This window comes from Stegostoma tigrinum, unplaced genomic scaffold (assembly GCF_030684315.1).
Source record: "Stegostoma tigrinum isolate sSteTig4 unplaced genomic scaffold, sSteTig4.hap1 scaffold_293, whole genome shotgun sequence".
NCBI classification, from domain to species: Eukaryota; Metazoa; Chordata; class Chondrichthyes; order Orectolobiformes; family Stegostomatidae; genus Stegostoma; species Stegostoma tigrinum.
The window spans coordinates 170,167-193,790 of NW_026728221.1; the positions used below are offsets into that span (position 1 = coordinate 170,167).

General features: G+C 48.0%; 1 long non-coding RNA gene across 1 annotated transcript in view; it reads right to left on the reverse strand.

The window, feature by feature from the left end:
* Positions 1–371: 371 nt before the first annotated feature.
* The window catches only part of LOC132208095 (uncharacterized), a 44,488-nt gene continuing 21,235 nt past the window's right edge, over positions 372–23,624 (reverse strand). Inside the window, exon 4 of the long non-coding RNA XR_009444184.1 lies at positions 372–2,948. This is a non-coding gene — a long non-coding RNA (uncharacterized LOC132208095). The remainder of the gene's footprint in view (positions 2,949–23,624) is intronic.

Here is a 23,624-nt window from a genome sequence, read left to right on the forward strand (position 1 = left end):
GGGTGTGCAGGGGACAACATTGTACTGTGCAGATGACACAAAACTCCAATGTACTGCGACCTGTTATGAGACATAGAGTCATAGAAATGTACAGCACAGTCGTTGGTCCATTTCATGGGCGCCATTAGACTTTCATTCCCGGGTGTTGTTTTTAAATTGAAATTGGATTCAAACATGCGTCATGGTGAAAGTTGATTCTGATTACCTGAATCTCCGGATTACTAGTCCAGTGATGTTGTCACAACGCCTCCATTTATGAGAATGATTCTCAGGGATGAGAAACTCAGTTATGAGGATTTTTTCAAGGTACTGGGACTGCTTTCCTTGGAAACTTGATAGAAACTTTCCAAAACCATGAGTGCTCAGGAGAAAGCAGATAGGAATAAAATGCTTCAGAGATAGTAGGAACTGCAGATGCTGGGGAATCTGAGATAACAAGGTGCTGAGCTGGATGAACGCAGCAGGCCCAGCAGCATCAGAGGAGCAGGAAGGCTGACATTTCAGGCCTAGACCCTTCTTCATTTTTCTGACGAAAGTTCAGAAAGCTCTTCATCCAGTTCTACACCTTGTTATCTAGGAATAAAATGTTCCCACTCCTAAAATGAATCTAGAACCAGAGGGCACAGTTTCAAAGATGCTAACAAAAGAAGCAAATGGGCAGTGAGAAAAAATACTTTATTCAGCCAGTGAGTGATCTGGGCCTGGAATCCACTGCCCGGAAATGTGGTGGTGGCAGATTCGGCGAAGGCACGCAAGAGGGATGGTTACTTAAACAGAAAAAAAAATACATGCAGGGTTTTTGGAAAAAGGTAGAAGATTGGCCTTAAATTAGAGTGCTCAGAGAGCTTGGCAAGTATGATGGGCTGAATGTCTTCCTTCTGCGTTGTAGCAATTCTGCGTTTCTGCCAGGTTCACTCTTCTGTTGTGGGCAGTGATGGATGGCATTTTTGCAGGCAATCACGTAGGTGCTGGATTTTGTACATGACGGGTAGAATTTAACACCCCTCTCTTTATGCGGGGTTTGAGCTGGAGAGTGTAAGTACGGACCTGACTGTCTTTCAAGTTTTACCCTGATGCAGTCTCGATTGGGAAGGCTGGTAAATGGTCTTTACTCCCCTGAGTGGGCAATTAATAACTTAGGCTGAACAAATATCACACAGAAAGTTTGAGAAGTAAAACTCTTAATTATAGAATCCCTACAGTGTACAATCAGACCCTTTGACCCAACATTGACCTTTGCAGCATTCCACCCACACCCATTCCACTATAACCCACCTAACCCACACATACCTGGACACTCTTAGCAACTTAGCATGGCCAAGCCATCTAACCTGCACATCTTTGGACTGTGGGAGGAAACTGGAGCACCCAGAGGAAACCCATGCAGACATATACAGAATGTGCAAACTCCACACAGACAGTCACCTGAGGTTGGAATTGAACCTGGGTCCCTGGAGCTGTGAGGCAGCAGTGCTAACCATTGATCCGCCATGCCATATTAGTAGCGATGGCAAACAGATAGCACCTGACTACCTTTTCTTACAACCTCCTGATTCCCTGGCCAGAAAACCTCTCCCACGACCCCAATTTGTTCATGACTCACTAATAGCATTGGATTAATTGCAGTACCAGCATCAGCCACCCTTCCTGGTGGCACCACCTGCAATGGCGAGGCACTAGTCTCTGTTTGGCCAGCATCTCTCAGTGAGTGGGGTTTTAGCCACAGACTGCCCCCGAATGGTAAGTGCTCGGTTGGCACTTCATTCACTGGAACTTTCCTGACAAGGTAACCTGGGGTTTCTGTCAGTTCTCCAAGTGCTAGGTATAATCCCTGTCATCTGATTCACATTCTGATGGAAGTATGCGTAATGCTGCTTGGATGCTAATGGTATATGTTTTGACCTCAGTATTCCAGTTACAATCCTCTCTTAATCCAGTGCAGTGAGGATAGAGATATCACCAACTACTTACAGGTTAGATGCAAGTGGATTTCCGCTGACTCTTGTAAAAGTGTTTAGTGGTTTTCAGAGCTGTTTAAGCCAACTGAAATCTCTCAGGAATGGGGAAGCATTCCCTGACTGTGAGGATACTGCACAAGTCAACAACAGGGCTACAGTAGTGGCTATCCCCTCAGACAAGCATGACTGAGAGAATGGACAGAAATCACACAGAGCAGGACAGGTGACTGGAATAAGGTGAATGATGAAGGAGACAACGATTCTCAGTGGGATACCTGAATCTCCAGAGTCTGAATGGAGCCATTTTTCCCGTCGTGAAGAACTGTGCATGAGCTTTCACCTTGGTACAGACATCCTCACTGGAATTGATCACTTCTGAAACTGTAACTACAACCTCCAAGCAGGGTCACAAGGTCATGGCCAGAGGATGGGAAGATTCCAGGCTGGCCCAAAGATTACTTGCAAAATTTTCCAGCTTGTCATTTTTCCTGTTCCCACAAGGACCTGTCATGGGAATCAAAATTACATGAAAATCAAGTACATTTCAGTTTTCCTTGTCAGAGAGCAGCAGGATACTGAACAGAAGACTTTGTAATAATTCTTCAATATTCTGCCCTGCCATCCTCATTTGAACAACTTGAAGTAATGAGGAGGTGACAAGAGCCTTTGTTTGATGACGTGGTCCATATGGGAGTGTGTATTACACACTCAGAGGGGCTGCATAAAGTACCACAGGAAATGTAATGGTGCAGACCACTGGAGTCGTTCAATGTTGTTTCTGCTGCCTGGAGCACTCTGGGGCAGTCCTGCAGTACAGAGAAGGGCCGGTGTCGTCATGATTCTTGATAGTCTCCAACCTTGGCATCATGAGGGTACGCTGTCGCTGCCAGTGATCGGGCACCAGCTGAGAAAGAGGAGGAGTTGGAAGCAGTGAGGAGGTAACCATTGCAGCTTTTTTGTTGCCAGACTTTCTGTGATCCACTCGACCAACTGTAATACAGGTAAATGTAAGCTCAAATTCCACTAACAAGGCTGAACCTTCCCTCTCCTTGGCTGTTGACTACCACTGCACCACTTGTCTACAAACAACAGTAAATGCCATCACAATATCGATATTTCAAAACAATAATAATGTTGAACAATCTATGCCATAATGCATGCAAATATCAACTGCCCTCATTTATTTCCTTCATACCAGTATTATAGGTGCCTTTTTCTTGCTTAATGCTCCCACAGAGTGCGATCCCTGTGACTGTGGCACTGCAGGTGAAAGCTGATGATTTTTATTGTGTTTATCCTGAGTAACTCGAGCTCCAGAAGGGCCCACCCACGACTGTACCACAACAGCTTCTGCTTTTTCTGGAGCAGAGATACCAATCATGACTCAATCTGTAACTGTTCCCATCAGGTTGGCCACAACTCAGTGCTGGAGTGGATGGGTTCCAAACACTGCGCCAGATTGAAGCCAGAGTCTTTCATGCTCCGTGACATTAATGGCAGGCTTTCTAACCTGCCAATGCACCAATCCTTCTTCTGTCGGCCACCCCATCCCCATTGCAGTTCTCATCTGAATCCCCTGTAGCTGAAATGGAGTGTGACTTCATCCTCTGGTGAACTGGCACCAATTCCTTGAGACCTCACTGCAGGTCACTCATGCTCAGTGTACGAAATGAGGAATAACTGGTTGAGGGACAGAGTGGTTGAGGAAAGAAATTCCAGTGTTAGTACCTTGGCAGCTCACAGCAATGCCACCTGTGAGCTAACTACAACTGGAAATGTTCAGGAATGAGTTAGTGTAATACTGTAGATAGCTCTGAAAACTAGGAGACTGGAGGGGATTACAGAGATTAGGGGAGGGATTCAAGACCGTGGAGGGATTTGAAACCGAAACTAGAGTTTATTAATTAATATTAAAATTGAGGATTTGCTGAACTTGGAATTGATGCAGGTCAAGGGGCACAGGATGTGCTATGAACGGTTAACATAAACAGCAGAAGACCCTGATTTTATCGAGAATAGAAAGCGGGAGGTGCGCAGGGTGCATTGGAATAATTAAGTGCAAAGGGACCAATAGCAAGAAAGTCTGTTTCAGCAACAAATAAACTGGGATTGGAACAAAGTAAGATGTTACAACAGCATTCGTTTGATCGTTCTTTGTGAAAGGGGTGGGGAGCGGTTGTGAGGAAAGAAGGGGTGAGGGCAGGACATTTCCATAATTCTTCTTTCTTTCAATTAGAGTTTCTTTATTTAGTTTTACTGTCTTCTGTCCCTGTAGAGTGCACTGGGTTAATGGCAGGAAATGTACAAGGAGAAGTCCCCTCAGTGACAGCCAACTGTGTGAGAGCTATTAAAAGAGGAATTACTAAATAATGTTTACTAAATCTGGAGAACTATGATTTTGTTTACTAATGAGATTTATCAGCTCTGGTTTCTTTCAGTTGACAGCAAGAGGTTTGTTGATGAATCTCTAACATTCACAGCTTTGACTTTCAACCAACTTTCCACAAGGGGTGGGGGGGGTGGGGTTCGTGAATGGAAGGAGCTGCCAACAGATGTGGTCGAGGCAGATAAAATTGCTGTATTTAAAAGACATTTGGACAGGTACACAATTAGGAAAGGTTTAGACGGATACCAAACACAGGCAAATGGGACCGGTTAAGTTTGGGACACCTGATCAGTACAGATGATTGGGACTGAAGGTCCTCATTCTGTGCTGTATGACTCTATGAATCTATGATTGAAGAGCTAACTAGGTGTGTGCATGAGGGCAATGCATTTGATACAGTCTACTTGGGCATCAGCAAAGCTTTTGACAAGATCCCCCATTTGGAGACTGTTCGAACAGGAAACAGTCCATGGGATCCGAGGACACATGTGCACAGGAAATCATAACTCATGTAATTTGATTGAGTTTTTTAAAGTAGTAATCAAGAGCATTGACGAAGGCAGAAAGATGGACGCATACGGGCTTCAGTAAGGCGTTCAAGGTGGTTCCTCACGGTACTCCAAGAGGGAAGTTAAATCACACGGAGCACAGGGAGAGCTAGCCATAGAACATAGAACATTACAGCACAGTACAGGCCCTTCGGCCCTCGATCTTGTGCCGACCTGTCATGCCGATCTCAAGCCCATCTAACCTGCACTATTCCATGTACGCCCATATGCTTATCCAATGGCGACTTAAATATACCTAAAGTTGGCAAATCTACGACCGTTGCAGGCAAAGCGTTCCATTCCCTTACTACTCTCTGAGTAAACAAACTACCTCTGACACCTGTCCTATATCTTTCACCCCTCAATTTAAAGCTATGCCCCCTCGTGTTCGCCGTCACCATCCGAGGAAAAAGGCTCTCCCTATCCACCCTATCTAACCCTCTGATTATTTTATATGTCTCAATTAAGTCACCTCTCAACCTTCTTCTCTCGAATGAAAACAGCCTCAAGTCCCTCAGCCATTCATTCTAAGACCTTCCCTCTATACCAGGCAACATCCCAGTAAATCTCCTCTGCACCCTTTTCAAAGCTTCCACATCCTTCTTATAATGCGGTGACCAGAACTGTACGCAATACTCCAAGTGCGGCCGCACCAGAGTTTTGTACAGCTTCACCATAACCTCTTGGTTCCGGAACTCGATCCCTCTATTAATCAAAGCTAAAACACTGTATGCCTTCTTAACAGCCCTGTCACCCTGGGTGGCAACTTTCAAGGATCTGTGTTCATGGACACCAAGATCTCTCTGCTCATCTATACTACTAAGCATCTTACCATTAGCCCTGTACTTTGCCTTCTGGTTACTCCTACCAAAGTGCATCACCTCACACTTGTCTGCATTAAACTCCATTTGTCACCTCTCAGACCAGCTCTGCAGCTTATCTATGTCCCTCTGCAACCAATCCTTTGTCACTATCCACAACTCCACCGATCTTAGTGTCGTCTGCAAATTTACTAACCCATCCTTCTACGCCCTCATCCAGGTCATTTATAAAAATGACAAACAGCAGAGGACCCAACACCCACCCTTGCGGTACACCACCAGTAACTGGTCTCCAGGATGAACGTTTCCCATCAACTACCACCCTCTGTCTTCTTTCAGCAAGCTAATTTCCGATCCAAACTGCTATATCTCCCACAATTCCATTCCTCTGCATTTTGTACAATAGTCTGTTATGGGGAACCCTATCGAACGCCTTGCTGAAATCCATATACTCCACATCAACCGGTTTACTCTCATCTATCTGTTTGGTCACCTTCTCAAAGAACTCAATAAGGTTTGTGAAGCACGACCTTCCCTTCACAAAACCGTGCTGACTATCCCGAATCAATTTATTCTTTTCTAGATGATTGTAAATCCTATCCCTCAGAACCTTTTTCAACACTTTACCGACAACTGAGGTAAGGCTCACTGGCCGATAATTACCAGGGTTGTCTCTACTCCCCTTCTTGAACAGGGGAACCACAATTGCTATCCTCCAGTCATCTGGCACTATTCCTGTAGACAATGATGAGTTAAAGATCAATGCCAAAGGCTCGGCAATCTCCTCCCTGGATTCTCAGAGGATCCGAGGATAAATCCCATCCGGCCCAGGGGACATAGCTATCTTCACCCTCTGTAGGATTTCAAAAACCTCTTCCTTGTGAACCTCAATCCCACTTAGTCCAGTAGCCTGTATGTCTGTATTCTCCTCGACAACATTGTGGTTTTCTAGAGTGAATACTGTTGAAAAATATTCATTTAGCGCTTCCCCTATCTCATCTGACTCCACACACAACTTACCACTACTATCCTTGATTGGGCCTCATCTTACTTTTGTCATTCTTTTATTCCTTAAATACCGAGAGAAAGCCTGAGGGTTTACCCTGATCCTATCCGCCAACAACTTCTCATGTCTCCTCCTGGATCTTCTGAGCTCTCTCTTTCGGTCTTTCCTGGCTACCTTGTAACCCTCAATCACCCTAACTGAGCCTTCACATCTGAAAGTAACAGAAGCATTCTTCTTCCTCTTGACCAGAGATTCCACTTCCTTCGTAAACCACGGCTCCCGCACCCTACAGCTTACTCCCTGCCTGACAGGTACATACTTACCTAGGACACACAGGAGCTTTCCCTTGAATAAGCTCCACATTTCTATTGTGCCCATCCACTGCAGTTTCCTTCCCCATCCTATGCTCCCTAAATCTTGCATAATCTCTTCGTAATTGCCTTTCCGCCAGCTATAACTCTTGCCCAGTGGTGTACACCTATCCCTTTCCATCACTGAAGTAAACATAACAGAATTGTGATCGCTATCACCAAGGTGATCAACGACTTTGAAATCTAACACCTGGCCAGGATCATCACCCAGTACTGATGTGGTCACTGCACCCCAATTCCATCAGTCACTGCATCCCATTTCACTCAGTCACTGTATCCCGTTTCTCACTGAGGCTGCATTCAATTTCCGTCAATCACTGCATCCCATTTCCGTCAGTCAAGGCATCCCATTTCCCATAGTCACTGCATCCCATTTCACTCAGTCACTGCATCTCCTTCACCATAGTCACTGCATTCCATTTCCATCAGTCACTGTTTCCCGTATCTCACAGGCGCTGCATTCAATTTCCCACACTCACTGCATCCCATTTCCCATAGTCACAGCATCTCCTTTCCCTCAGTCTCTGCATCGCATTTCACTCAGTCAATGCTTCCCATGTCCCACAGTCACTGCATCCCATTTCTCTCTGTCACTGCATCTCATTTCACTCAGTCACTGCATCCCATTTCCCTCAGTCACTGCATCTCATTTCACTCAGGCACTGCATCTCATTTCACTCAGGCACTGTATCCCATTTCCCTCACTCACTGGACCCCAAGTCCGCTTGGGCACTGCATCCCCATGAACTCAGTCACTCCTTCCCAGTACCTCAGTCACTGCATCCCATTTCCATCAGGTACTGCATCACATTTCCATCAGACACTACAGCTCATGTCACTCTGTCACTGCATCCCATTTCCCTCAGTCACTGCATCTCCTTCACCACAGTCACTGCATCCCATTTCACGCAGTCACTGCATCACATTTCGCTCAGTCACTGCATCGTATTTTACTCAGTCACTGCATCCCATTTCACTCAATCACTGCGTCTCCTTCACCACAGTCACTGCGTCCAATTTCCATCAGTCACTGTTTCCCGTATCTCACAGACGCTGCATTCAATTTCACACCCTCACTGCATCCCATTTCCCATCGTCACAGCATCACCTTTCCCTCAGTCTTTGCATTGCAATTCACTCAGTGATTGCATCCCATTTCCCTCAGTCACTGCATCCCATTTCCGTCAGTCACTGCATTCCATTTCACTCAGCCACTGCATCCCAATTCACTCGGTGACTGCATCACAGTTTTCTCAGTGACTGAATCACAGTACACTCAGTGAGTGCATCATATTTCACTCAGTGATGGAATCACATTTCACTGAGTCACTGCGTCCCATTTCACGCAGTCACTGCATCACAATTCACGCAGTCACTGCATCACATTTCACTCAGTCACTGCATCACATTTCACTCAGTCACTGCATCACATTTCACTCAGTCACTGCATCACATTTCACTCAGTCACTGCATCCCAATTCACTCCATCACTGCATCTCCTTCACCACAGTCACAGCATCCCATTTCCATCAGTCACTGGTTCCCGTATCTCACAGACGCTGCATTCAATTTGCGACACTCAATGTATCCCATTTCCCATAGACACAGCATCTCCTTTCCCACAGTCTCTGCATCTCATTTCAATCAGTGATTGCATCCTACTTCCCAAAAATAGTGCATCCCATTTTGCTCAGTCACTGCATCTCATTTCACTCGGTCACTGCATCCCATTTCCCTCAGTCACTGCATCCCATTACCCTCAGTCACTGCATCCCATTACCCTCAGTCACTGCATCCCATTACCCTCAGTCGCAGCATCCCATTTCCCACAGACACTGCATTTCCTTTCCCTTAGTCACTGCATCTCATTTCCACCAGTCACTGCATCACATTTCACTCCCCACTGCATCCCATTTCACTCAGCCACTGCATCCCATTTCACTCAGCCACTGCATCCCAGTTCACATAGTCACCGCATCCCACTTCACATAGTCACCGCATCCCACTTCACACAGTCACCACATCCCAGTTCACAAAGTCACTGCATCCCAGTTCCGTCAGTCACTGCATCCCAGTTCCATCAGACACTGTATCCGATTTCTATCAGTCACTGCGCGCATTTCACTCAGTCACTGCATCTCATTTCACTCATTCACTGCATCCCATTTCACCCAGTCACTGCATCCCATTGTACTCAGACACTGCATCCCATTTCACTCAGTGATGCATCCCGTTTCACTGAGCGACTGCATCCAATTTCACTCAGTGACGAAATCACATTTCCGTCAGTCACTGCATCCGATTTCACTCAGTCACTGCATCACATTTCCCTCAGTCACTGCATCCCATTTCAAGCAGTCACTGCATCACATTTCACTCAATCACTGCATCTCCTTCACCAGTCACTGCATCACATTCCCATCAGTCACTGTTTCCCGTATCTCACAGACGATGCATTCCATTTCCCACACTCACTGCATCCCTTTTCCCATAGTCAGAGCATCTCCTTTCCCTCAGTCTCTGCATCGCATTTCACTCAGTGATTGCATCCTCCTTCCTACAAATACTGCATCCCATTTCCCTCAGTCACTGCATCCCATTTCCCTCAGTCACTGCATCGCATTTCACTCAGTCACTGCATCGCATTTCACTCAGTCACTGCATCGCATTTCACTCAGTCACTGCATCGCATTTCACTCAGTCACTGCATCGCATTTCACTCAGTCACTGCATCGCATTTCACTCAGTGACTGAATCACATTTCACTCAGTCAGTGCATCACATTTCACTCAGTCAGTGCATCCCATTTCCCTCAGTCACTGCATCCCAATTCCCTAAGTCACTGCATCCCACGTCCGTGTGTCACTGCATCCCATGTCCGTGTGTCACTGCATCCCATGTATCTCAGTCACTGCATCTCATGTCCCTCAGTCACTGCATCCCATGTCCCTCAGTCACTGCATCCCATTTCATTCAGTCAGTGCGTCCCTTTTCGGTCAGGCACTGTATCCCATTTCCCTCAGTCACTGTGCCCCAAGCCCGCTCGGGCACTGATTCCCTATTAACTCAGTCACTCCTTCCCAGTACCTCTGTCACTGCATCTCATTTCACTCAGTCACTGCATCCCATTTCACGCAGTCACTGCCTCCCATTTCACTCAGTCACTGCATCCCATTTCATCAGGCACTGCATCCCATTTCCCTCAGTCACTGCATCCCATTTCACACAATCAGTGCATCCCATTTCATTCAGTGACTGCATCACATTTCACTCAGTCACTGCATCCCATTTCCCTCAGTCAGTGCATCTCATTTCCCTCAGTCACTGCATCCCATTTCCCTCAGTCACTGCATCCCATTTCCGTCAGTCACTGCATCCCATTTCACGCAGTCACTGCATCACCTTCACCATAGTCACTGCATCCCATTTCCATCAGTCACTGTTTCCCGTATCTCACAGACAGTGCATTCAATGCTTCTCATTTTACTCAGTCTCTGCACCTCATGTCGCTCTGTCACTGCATCCAATTTCCATCAGTCAGTGCATCTCATTTCACTCAGTCAGTGCATCGCATTTCACTCAGTCAGTGCATCGCATTTCACTCAGTCAGTGCATCGCATTTCACTCAGTCACTGCATCGCATTTCACTCAGTCACTGCATCGCATTTCACTCAGTCACTGCATCGCATTTCACTCAGTCACTGCATCGCATTTCACTCAGTCACTGCATCGCATTTCACTCAGTCACTGCATCGCATTTCACTCAGTCACTACTTCCCAGTACCTCAGTCACTGCATCCCATTTCCCTCAGTCACTGCATCACATTTCAATCAGACGCTGCATCTCATTTCACTCAGTCACTGCACCTCATGTCACTCTGTCACTGCATCCAATTTCCATCAGTCACTGCATCCCATTTCTCTCAGTGATGCATCCCATTTCACTCAGTGACTGCATCCCAATTCACTCAGTGACTGAATCACATTTCACTCAGTGACTGCATCGCATTTCACTCAGTCACTGCATCGCATTTCACTCAGTCACTGCATCGCATTTCACGCAGTCGCTGCATCCAATTTCACTCAGTCACTGCATCTCCTTCAACACAGTTACTGCATCCAATTTCACTCAGTCACTGCATCTCCTTCAACACAGTTACTGCATCCCATTTCCATCAGTCACTGTTTCCCGTATCTCACAGACGCTGCATTCAATTTCCCACACTCAGTGCATCCCATTTCCCATAGTCACAGCATCTCCTTGCCCTCAGTCTCATCATCTCATTTCACTCAGTGATTGCATCCTTCTCCCCACAAATAATGCACCCCATTTCCCTCAGTCACTGCATCCCATTTCCGTCAGTCACTGCATCTCATTTCACTCGGTCAGTGCATCCCATTTCCCTCAGTCACTGCATCCGATTTCACTCAGTCACTGCATCCCATTTCACCCAGTCACTGCATCCCATTGCACTCAGTGATGCATCCCGTTTCACTGAGCGACTGCATCCAATTTCACTCAGTGACGAAATCACATTTCCCTCAGTCACTGCATCCCATTTCAAGCAGTCACTGCATCACATTTCACTCAGTCATTGCATCCCATTTCACTCAATCACTGCATCTCCTTCACCACAGTCACTGCATCACATTCCCATCAGTCACTGTTTCCCGTATCTCACAGACGATGCATTCCATTTCCCACACTCACTGCATCCCATTTCCCATAGTCAGAGCATCTCCTTCCCCTCAGTCTCTGCATCGCATTTCACTCAGTGATTGCATCCTCCTTCCTACAAATACTGCATCCCATTTCCCTCAGTCACTGCATCCCATTTCACTCTGGCACTGCGTCCCATTTCCCTCAGACACTGCATCCCATTTCCGTCAGTCACTACATCCCATTTCCCTCAGTCGCAGCATCCTATACCCCTCAGACACTGCATTTCCTTTCCTTAGGACACTGCATCGCATTTCACTCAGTCACTGCATCGCATTTCACTCAGTCACTGCATCCCATTTCACTCAGTCACTGCGGCTATTTCCATCAGTCACTGCATCCCATTACCCTCAGTCACTGCATCCCATCACCCTCAGTCGCAGCATCCCATTTCCCACAGACACTGCATTTCCTTTCCCTTAGTCACTGCATCTCATTTTCACCAGTCACTGCATCCGATTTTATTACCCACTGGATCTCATTTCACGCAGTCACTGCATCGCATTTCACTCAGTCACAGCATCACATTCCACTCAGTCACTGCATCCCATTCCACTCAGTCACTGCATCCCATTCCACTCAGTCACTGCATCCCATTCCACTCAGTCACTGCATCCCATTCCACTCAGTCACTGCATCCCATTCCACTCAGTCACTGCATCCCATTCCACTCAGTCACTGCATCACATTTCCCTCAGTCACTGCATCACATTTCCTCAGTCACTGCATCTCCTTTCCACAGTCACGGCAATTCCATTTCACTCAGTCACTGTGTCCCATTTCACTCAGTCACTGCATCCCATTTCCATCAGTCACTGCGTCCCATTTCCCACTGTCACTGCATCCCATTTCCCAGTCACTGCATCCCATTTCCCTCAGTCACTGCATCCCATTTCCATCAGTCACTGCATCCCATTTCCCACTGTCACAGCATCCCATTTCCCAGTCACTGCATCCCATTTCCCTCAGTCACTGCATCCCATTTTCCTCAGTCACTGCATGCCATTTCCTCAGTCACTGCATCTCCTTTCCACAGTCACGGCAATTACATTTCACTCAGTCACTGCGTCCCATTTCACTCAGTCACTGCGTCCAATTTCCATCAGTCACAGCATCCCATGGCCGTCAGTCACTGCATCCCATTGTCCTCAGTCACTGCATCCCATTTCACTCTGGCACTGCGTCCCATTTCCCTCAGACACTGCATCCCATTTCCGTCAGTCACTACATCCCATTTCCCTCAGTCGCAGCATCCTATACCCCTCAGACACTGCATTTCCTTTCCTTAGGACACTGCATCGCATTTCACTCAGTCACTGCATCCCATTTCACTCAGTCACTGCGGCTATTTCCATCAGTCACTGCATCCCATTACCCTCAGTCACTGCATCCCATCACCCTCAGTCGCAGCATCCCATTTCCCACAGACACTGCATTTCCTTTCCCTTAGTCACTGCATCTCATTTTCACCAGTCACTGCATCCGATTTTATTACCCACTGGATCTCATTTCACGCAGTCACTGCATCGCATTTCACTCAGTCACAGCATCACATTCCACTCAGTCACTGCATCCCATTCCACTCAGTCACTGCATCCCATTCCACTCAGTCACTGCATCCCATTCCACTCAGTCACTGCATCCCATTCCACTCAGTCACTGCATCACATTTCCCTCAGTCACTGCATCACATTTCCTCAGTCACTGCATCTCCTTTCCACAGTCACGGCAATTCCATTTCACTCAGTCACTGTGTCCCATTTCACTCAGTCACTGCATCCCATTTCCATCAGTCACTGCGTCCCATTTCCCACTGTCACTGCATCCCATTTCCCAGTCACTGCATCCCATTTCCCTCAGTCACTGCATCCCATTTCCATCAGTCACTGCATCCCATTTCCCACTGTCACTGCATCCCATTTCCCAGTCACTGCATCCCATTTCCCTCAGTCACTGCATCCCATTTCCCTCAGTCACTGCATGCCATTTCCTCAGTCACTGCATCTCCTTTCCACAGTCACGGCAATTACATTTCACTCAGTCACTGCGTCCCATTTCACTCAGTCACTGCGTCCAATTTCCATCAGTCACAGCATCCCATGGCCGTCAGTCACTGCATCCCATTGTCCTCAGTCACTGCATCCCATTTCCCTCAGTCACTGCATCCCATTTCGCTCAGACACTGCATCCCATTTCCGTCAGTCACTCCATCCCATTTCCCTCAGTCGCAGCATCCTATACCGCTCAGACACTGCATTTCCTTTCCTTAAGACACTGCATCGCATTTCACTCAGTCACTGCATCCCATTTCACTCAGTCACTGCATCCATTTCCATCAGTCACTGCATCCCATTACCCTCAGTCACTGCATCCCATTACCCTCAGTCACTGCATCCCATTACCCTCAGTCGCAGCATCCCATTTCCCACAGACACTGCATTTCCTTTCCCTTAGTCACTGCATCTCATTTCCACCAGTCACTGCATCACATTTCACTCCCCACTGCATCCCATTTCACTCAGCCACTGCATCCCATTTCACTCAGCCACTGCATCCCAGTTCACAGAGTCACCGCATCCCACTTCACACAGTCACCACATCCCAGTTCACAAAGTCACTGCATCCCAGTTCCGTCAGTCACTGCATCCCAGTTCCATCAGACACTGTATCCGATTTCTATCAGTCACTGCGCGCATTTCACTCAGTCACTGCATCTCATTTCACTCATTCACTGCATCCCATTTGACTCAGTCACTGCATCCCATTTGACTCAGTCACTGCATCCCATTCCACTCAGTCACTGCATCCCATTTCACTCAGTCAGTGCGTCGCATTTCACTCAGTCAGTGCGTCGCATTTCACTCAGGCAGTGTATCCCATTTCCCTAAGTCAGTGCACCCCAAGCCCGGTCAGGGACTGCATCCCTATTAACTCAGTCACTCCTTCCCAGTACCTCCGTCACTGCATCCCATTTCACTCAGTCACTGCTTCCATTTCCTCAGTCACTGCATCTCCTTTCCACAGTCACGGCAATTCCATTTCACTCAGTCACTGTGTCCCATTTCACTCAGTCACTGCGTCCCATTTCCATCAGTCACTGCGTCCCATTTCCATCAGTCACTGCGTCCCATTTCCATCAGTCACTGCGTCCCATTTCCATCAGTCACTGCGTCCCATTTCCCAGTCACTGCATCCCATTTCTCTCAGTCACTGCATCCCATTGCCCTCAGTCACTGCATCCCATTGTCCTCAGTCACTGCATCCCATTGTCCTCAGTCACTGCATCCCAATGTCCTCAGTCACTGCATCCCATTTCACTCAGTCTCTACATCCCATTTCACTCATTCACTGCATCCCATTACCCTCAGTCACTGCATCCCATTAACTTCAGTCGCAGGATCCCATTTCAAATAGACACTGCATACCATTTCCATCAGTCACTGCATCTCATTTCACTCAGTCACTGCATCCCATTTCACTCAGTCACTGCATCCCATTTCACTCAGTCACTGCATCCCATTTCACTCAGTCACTTTATCCCATTTCACTCAGTCACTGCATCCCATTTCACTCAGCCACTGCATCCCATTTCACTCAGCCACTGCATCCCAGTTCACATAGTCACCGCATCCCAGTTCTCACAGTCACCACATCCCAGTTCACAAAGTCACCGCATCCCATTTCCGTCAGTCACTGTATCCGATTTCTATCAGTCACCGCGCATTTCACTCAGTCACTGCATCTCATTTCACTCATGCACTGCATCCCATTTCACGCAGTCACTGCATCGCATTTCACTCAGTCACTGCATCCCATTTCACATAGGCACTGTATCCCATTTCCCTAAGTCAGTGCATCCCAAGCCCGCTCAGGGACTGCATCCCTATTAACTCAGTCACTCCTTCCCAGTACCTCCGTCACTGCGTCCCATTTCACTCAGTCACTGCGTCCCATTTCCATCAGTCACTGCATCCCATTTCCTACTGTCACTGCATCCCATTTCCCAGTCACTGCATCCCACTTCCCTCAGACACTGCATCCCATTTCCCTCAGTCACTGCATCCCATTGCCCTCAGTCACTGCATCCCATTTCACACAGTCACTGCATCCCATTTCACTCAGTCACTGCATCCCATTTCGCTCAGACACTGCATCCCATTTCCGTCAGTCACTCCATCCCATTTCCCTCAGTCGCAGCATCCGATACCCCTCAGACACTGCATTTCCTTTCCTTTAGACACTGCATCGCATTTCACTCAGTCACTGCATCCCATTTCACTCACTGACTGCATCCCATTTCACTCACTGACTGCATCCCATTTCACTCACTGACTGAATCACATTTCACTCAGTCACTGCATCCCATTTCATTCAGCCTCTGCATCACATTTAACTCAGTCAGTGCATCCCATTTCACTCAATCATTGCATCTCCTTCACCACAGTCACTGCAACCCATTTCCAACAGTCACTGTTTCCCGTATCTCACAGACACTGCATTCAATTTCCCACACTCACTGCATCCCATTTCCCACAGTCAGAGCATCTCCTTTCCCTCAGTCTCTGCATCGCATTTCACTCAGTCGATGCATCCCATGTCCCTCAGTCACTGCATCCCATGTCCCTCAGTCACTGCATCCCATTTCCCTCAGTCACCGCATCTCATTTCACTCAGTCACTGCATCCCATTTTACGTAGTCACTGCATCCCATTTTACGCAGTCACTGCATCCCACGTCCGTCATTCACTGCATCCCACGTCCCTCAGTCACTGCATCCATTTCCCAGTGTCACTGCATCCCACGTCCCACAGTCACTGTATCCCACGTCCCACAGTCACTGCATCCCATTTCACTCACTCACTTCATCCCATTTCACGCAGTCACTGCATCCCATTTAAGGCGGTCACTGCTTCGCATTTCACTCAGTCACTGCATCCCATTTCACTCAATCACTGCATCTCCTTCACCACAGTCACTGCATCCAATTTCCAACAGTCACTGCAGCCCATTTCACTCAGTCACTGCATCGCATTTCACTCAGTCAGTGCATCCCACTTCCATCAGTCACTTCAATCCATTTCCGTCAGTCACTGCATCCCATTTCCGTAAGTCACTGCATCCCATTTCCCTCAGTCACGGCATCCCATTTCCCTCAGACACTGCATCCCATTTCCCTCAGACACTGCATCCCATTTCCATCAGTCACTGCATCCCATTTCCCTCAGTCACTGCATCCCATTTCCCTCAGTCACTGCATCCCATTTCCCTCAGTCACTACATCTCCTTCACCACAGTCACTGAATCCCATTTCCAACAGTCACTGTTTCCCGTATCTCACAGACGCTGCATTCAATTTCCAACACGCACAGCATCCCATTTCCCATAGTCACAGCTTTTCCTTTCCCTCAGTCTCTGCATCGCATTTCACTCAGTGATTGCATCCTACTTCCTACAAATACTGCATCTCATTTCCCTCGGTCACTGCATCCTATTTCCTTCAGTTACTGCATCACCTTTCCATCAGTCACTGCATCTCATTTCACTCATTCACTGCACCCCATTTCACGCAGTCACTGAATCACATTTCCATCAGTCACTGCATCCCAGTTCATTCAGTCTCGGCATCTCATTTCCCTCAGTCACTGCATCCCATTTCCCTCAGTCACTGCATCCCATGTCCCTCAGTCACTGCATCACATGTCCCTCAGTCACTGCATCACATTCCCCACAGTCACTGCATCACATTCCCCACAGTCACTGCATCACATTCCCCACAGTCACTGCATCACATTCCCCACAGTCACTGCATCACATTCCCCACAGACACGGCATCCCATTCACTTGAGTCACAGCATCCCATTTCAAACAGACAATGCATCTCCTTTCCCTCAGTCACTGCATCCCTATTCACACAGCCACTGCATCCCAGTTCACACAGCCACTGCACCCCATTTCACACAGCCACTGCATCCCATTTCACACAGCCACTGCATCCCATTTCACACAGCCACTGCATCCCATTTCACACAAACACTGCATCCCATTTCACTCAATGCTTCACTTTACACTCAGTCAGAGCATCCCATTACCATCGGTCACCGCGTCCCAATTCCTCAGACACTGCATCTCCTTTCCACAGTCACGGCAATCCCATTTCACTCAGTCACTGCATCCCATTTCACTCAGTCACTGCATCCCATTTCACTCAGTCACTGCATCCCATTTCACTCACTGACTGCATCCCATTTCACTCACTGACTGCATCCCATTTCACTCACTGACTGCATCCCATTTCACTCACTGACTGAATCACATTTCACTCAGTCACTGCATTCCATTTCACTCAGTCAGTGCATCCCATTTCACTCAATCATTGCATCTCCTTCACCACAGTCACTGCATCCCATTTCCAACAGTCACTGTTTCCCGTATCTCACAGACACTGCATTCAATTTCCCACACTCACTGCATCCCATTTCCCACAGTCAGAGCATCTCCTTTCCCTCAGTCTCTGCATCGCATTTCACTCAGTCGATGCATCCCATGTCCCTCAGTCACTGCATCCCATGTCCCTCAGTCACTGCATCCCACGTCCGTCATTCACTGCATCACACGTCCCTCAGTCACTTGCTCCATTTCCCTCAGTCACTGCATCCCACGTCCCACAGTCACTGCATCCCATTTCACTCAGTCACTTCATCCCATTTCAGTCAGGCACTGCATCCCATTTCCCTCAGTCACTGCATCCCATTTCACACAATCAGTGCATCCCATTTCATTCAGTGACTGCATCACATTTCACTCAGTCACTGCATCCCATTTCCCTCAGTCAGTGCATCTCATTTCCCTCAGTCACTGCATCTCATTTCCCTCAGTCACTGCATCCCATTTCCCTCAGTCACTGCATCCCATTTCCGTCAGTCACTGCGTCCCATTTCACGCAGTCACTGCATCCCATTTCACGCAGTCACTGCATCCCATTTCACTCAGTCACTGCATCCCATTTCATCAGGCACTGCATCCCATTTCCCTCAGTCACTGCATCCCATTTCACACAATCAGTGCATCCCATTTCATTCAGTGACTGCATCACATTTCACTCAGTCACTGCATCCCATTTCCCTCAGTCAGTGCATCTCATTTCCCTCAGTCACTGCATCTCATTTCCCTCAGTCACTGCATCCCATTTCCCTCAGTCACTGCATCCCATTTCCGTCAGTAACTGCATCCCATTTCACGCAGTCACTGCATCCCATTTCACTCAGTCGCTGCATCCCCTTCACCATAGTCACTGCATCCCATTCCACTCAGTCACTGCATCCCATTCCACTCAGTCACTGCATCCCATTCCACTCAGTCACTGCATCCCATTCCACTCAGTCACTGCATCCCATTCCACTCAGTCACTGCATCCCATTCCACTCAGTCACTGCATCCCATTCCACTCAGTCACTGCATCACATTTCCCTCAGTCACTGCATCACATTTCCTCAGTCACTGCATCTCCTTTCCACAGTCACGGCAATTCCATTTCACTCAGTCACTGTGTCCCATTTCACTCAGTCACTGCATCCCATTTCCATCAGTCACTGCGTCCCATTTCCCACTGTCACTGCATCCCATTTCCCAGTCACTGCATCCCATTTCCCTCAGTCACTGCATCCCATTTCCATCAGTCACTGCATCCCATTTCCCACTGTCACTGCATCCCATTTCCCAGTCACTGCATCCCATTTCACTCAGTCACTGCATCCCATTTCACTCAGTCACTGCATCCCATTTCACTCAGTCACTTTATCCCATTTCACTCAGTCACTGCATCCCATTTCACTCAGTCACTGCATCCCATTTCACTCAGCCACTGCATCCCATTTCACTCAGCCACTGCATCCCAGTTCACATAGTCACCGCATCCCAGTTCTCACAGTCACCACATCCCAGTTCACAAAGTCACCGCATCCCATTTCCGTCAGTCACTGTATCCGATTTCTATCAGTCACCGCGCATTTCACTCAGTCACTGCATCTCATTTCACTCATGCACTGCATCCCATTTCACGCAGTCACTGCATCGCATTTCACTCAGTCACTGCATCCCATTTCACATAGGCACTGTATCCCATTTCCCTAAGTCAGTGCATCCCAAGCCCGCTCAGGGACTGCATCCCTATTAACTCAGTCACTCCTTCCCAGTACCTCCGTCACTGCGTCCCATTTCACTCAGTCACTGCGTCCCATTTCCATCAGTCACTGCATCCCATTTCCTACTGTCACTGCATCCCATTTCCCAGTCACTGCATCCCACTTCCCTCAGACACTGCATCCCATTTCCCTCAGTCACTGCATCCCATTGCCCTCAGTCACTGCATCCCATTTCACACAGTCACTGCATCCCATTTCACTCAGTCACTGCATCCCATTTCGCTCAGACACTGCATCCCATTTCCGTCAGTCACTCCATCCCATTTCCCTCAGTCGCAGCATCCGATACCCCTCAGACACTGCATTTCCTTTCCTTTAGACACTGCATCGCATTTCACTCAGTCACTGCATCCCATTTCACTCACTGACTGCATCCCATTTCACTCACTGACTGCATCACATTTCACTCACTGACTGAATCACATTTCACTCAGTCACTGCATCCCATTTCATTCAGCCTCTGCATCACATTTAACTCAGTCAGTGCATCCCATTTCACTCAATCATTGCATCTCCTTCACCACAGTCACTGCAACCCATTTCCAACAGTCACTGTTTCCCGTATCTCACAGACACTGCATTCAATTTCCCACACTCACTGCATCCCATTTCCCACAGTCAGAGCATCTCCTTTCCCTCAGTCTCTGCATCGCATTTCACTCAGTCGATGCATCCCATGTCCCTCAGTCACTGCATCCCATGTCCCTCAGTCACTGCATCCCATTTCCCTCAGTCACCGCATCTCATTTCACTCAGTCACTGCATCCCATTTTACGTAGTCACTGCATCCCATTTTACGCAGTCACTGCATCCCACGTCCGTCATTCACTGCATCCCACGTCCCTCAGTCACTGCATCCATTTCCCAGTGTCACTGCATCCCACGTCCCACAGTCACTGTATCCCACGTCCCACAGTCACTGTATCCCACGTCCCACAGTCACTGCATCCCATTTCACTCACTCACTTCATCCCATTTCACGCAGTCACTGCATCCCATTTAAGGCGGTCACTGCTTCGCATTTCACTCAGTCACTGCATCCCATTTCACTCAATCACTGCATCTCCTTCACCACAGTCACTGCATCCAATTTCCAACAGTCACTGCAGCCCATTTCACTCAGTCACTGCATCGCATTTCACTCAGTCAGTGCATCCCACTTCCATCAGTCACTTCAATCCATTTCCGTCAGTCACTGCATCCCATTTCCGTAAGTCACTGCATCCCATTTCCCTCAGTCACGGCATCCCATTTCCCTCAGACACTGCATCCCATTTCCCTCAGACACTGCATCCCATTTCCATCAGTCACTGCATCCCATTTCCCTCAGTCACTGCATCCCATTTCCCTCAGTCACTGCATCCCATTTCCCTCAGTCACTACATCTCCTTCACCACAGTCACTGAATCCCATTTCCAACAGTCACTGTTTCCCGTATCTCACAGACGCTGCATTCAATTTCCAACACGCACAGCATCCCATTTCCCATAGTCACAGCTTTTCCTTTCCCTCAGTCTCTGCATCGCATTTCACTCAGTGATTGCATCCTACTTCCTACAAATACTGCATCTCATTTCCCTCGGTCACTGCATCCTATTTCCTTCAGTTACTGCATCACCTTTCCATCAGTCACTGCATCTCATTTCACTCATTCACTGCACCCCATTTCACGCAGTCACTGAATCACATTTCCATCAGTCACTGCATCCCAGTTCATTCAGTCTCGGCATCTCATTTCCCTCAGTCACTGCATCCCATTTCCCTCAGTCACTGCATCCCATGTCCCTCAGTCACTGCATCACATGTCCCTCAGTCACTGCATCACATTCCCCACAGTCACTGCATCACATTCCCCACAGTCACTGCATCACATTCCCCACAGTCACTGCATCACATTCCCCACAGCCACTGCACCCCATTTCACACAGCCACTGCATCCCATTTCACACAGCCACTGCATCCCATTTCACACAGCCACTGCATCCCATTTCACACAAACACTGCATCCCATTTCACTCAATGCTTCACTTTACACTCAGTCAGAGCATCCCATTACCATCGGTCACCGCGTCCCAATTCCTCAGACACTGCATCTCCTTTCCACAGTCACGGCAATCCCATTTCACTCAGTCACTGCATCCCATTTCACTCAGTCACTGCATCCCATTTCACTCAGTCACTGCATCCCATTTCACTCACTGACTGCATCCCATTTCACTCACTGACTGCATCCCATTTCACTCACTGACTGCATCCCATTTCACTCACTGACTGAATCACATTTCACTCAGTCACTGCATTCCATTTCACTCAGTCAGTGCATCCCATTTCACTCAATCATTGCATCTCCTTCACCACAGTCACTGCATCCCATTTCCAACAGTCACTGTTTCCCGTATCTCACAGACACTGCATTCAATTTCCCACACTCACTGCATCCCATTTCCCACAGTCAGAGCATCTCCTTTCCCTCAGTCTCTGCATCGCATTTCACTCAGTCGATGCATCCCATGTCCCTCAGTCACTGCATCCCATGTCCCTCAGTCACTGCATCCCACGTCCGTCATTCACTGCATCACACGTCCCTCAGTCACTTGCTCCATTTCCCTCAGTCACTGCATCCCACGTCCCACAGTCACTGCATCCCATTTCACTCAGTCACTTCATCCCATTTCAGTCAGTCACTGCATCCCATTTCACTCAGTCACTGCGTCCCATTTCACGCAGTCACTGCATCCCATTTCACGCAGTCACTGCATCCCATTTCACTCAGTCACTGCATCCCATTTCATCAGGCACTGCATCCCATTTCCCTCAGTCACTGCATCCCATTTCACACAATCAGTGCATCCCATTTCATTCAGTGACTGCATCACATTTCACTCAGTCACTGCATCCCATTTCCCTCAGTCAGTGCATCTCATTTCCCTCAGTCAGTGCATCTCATTTCCCTCAGTCACTGCATCTCATTTCCCTCAGTCACTGCATCCTATTTCCCTCAGTCACTGCATCCTATTTCCCTCAGTCACTGCATCCCATTTCCGTCAGTCACTGCATCCCATTTCACGCAGTCACTGCATCCCATTTCACTCAGTCGCTGCATCCCCTTCACCATAGTCACTGCATCCCATTTCCATCAGTCACTGTTTCCCGTATCTCACAGACAGTGCATTCAATGCTTCTCATTTTACTCAGTCTCTGCACCTCATGTCGCTCTGTCACTGCATCCAATTTCCATCAGTCAGTGCATCTCATTTCACTCAGTCAGTGCATCGCATTTCACTCAGTCAGTGCATCGCATTTCACTCAGTCAGTGCATCGCATTTCACTCAGTCACTGCATCGCATTTCACTCAGTCACTGCATCGCATTTCACTCAGTCACTGCATCGCATTTCACTCAGTCACTGCATCGCATTTCACTCAGTCACTGCATCGCATTTCACTCAGTCACTACTTCCCAGTACCTCAGTCACTGCATCCCATTTCCCTCAGTCACTGCATCACATTTCAATCAGACGCTGCATCTCATTTCACTCAGTCACTGCACCTCATGTCACTCTGTCACTGCATCCCATTTCCATCAGTCACTGTTTCCCGTATCTCACAGACGCT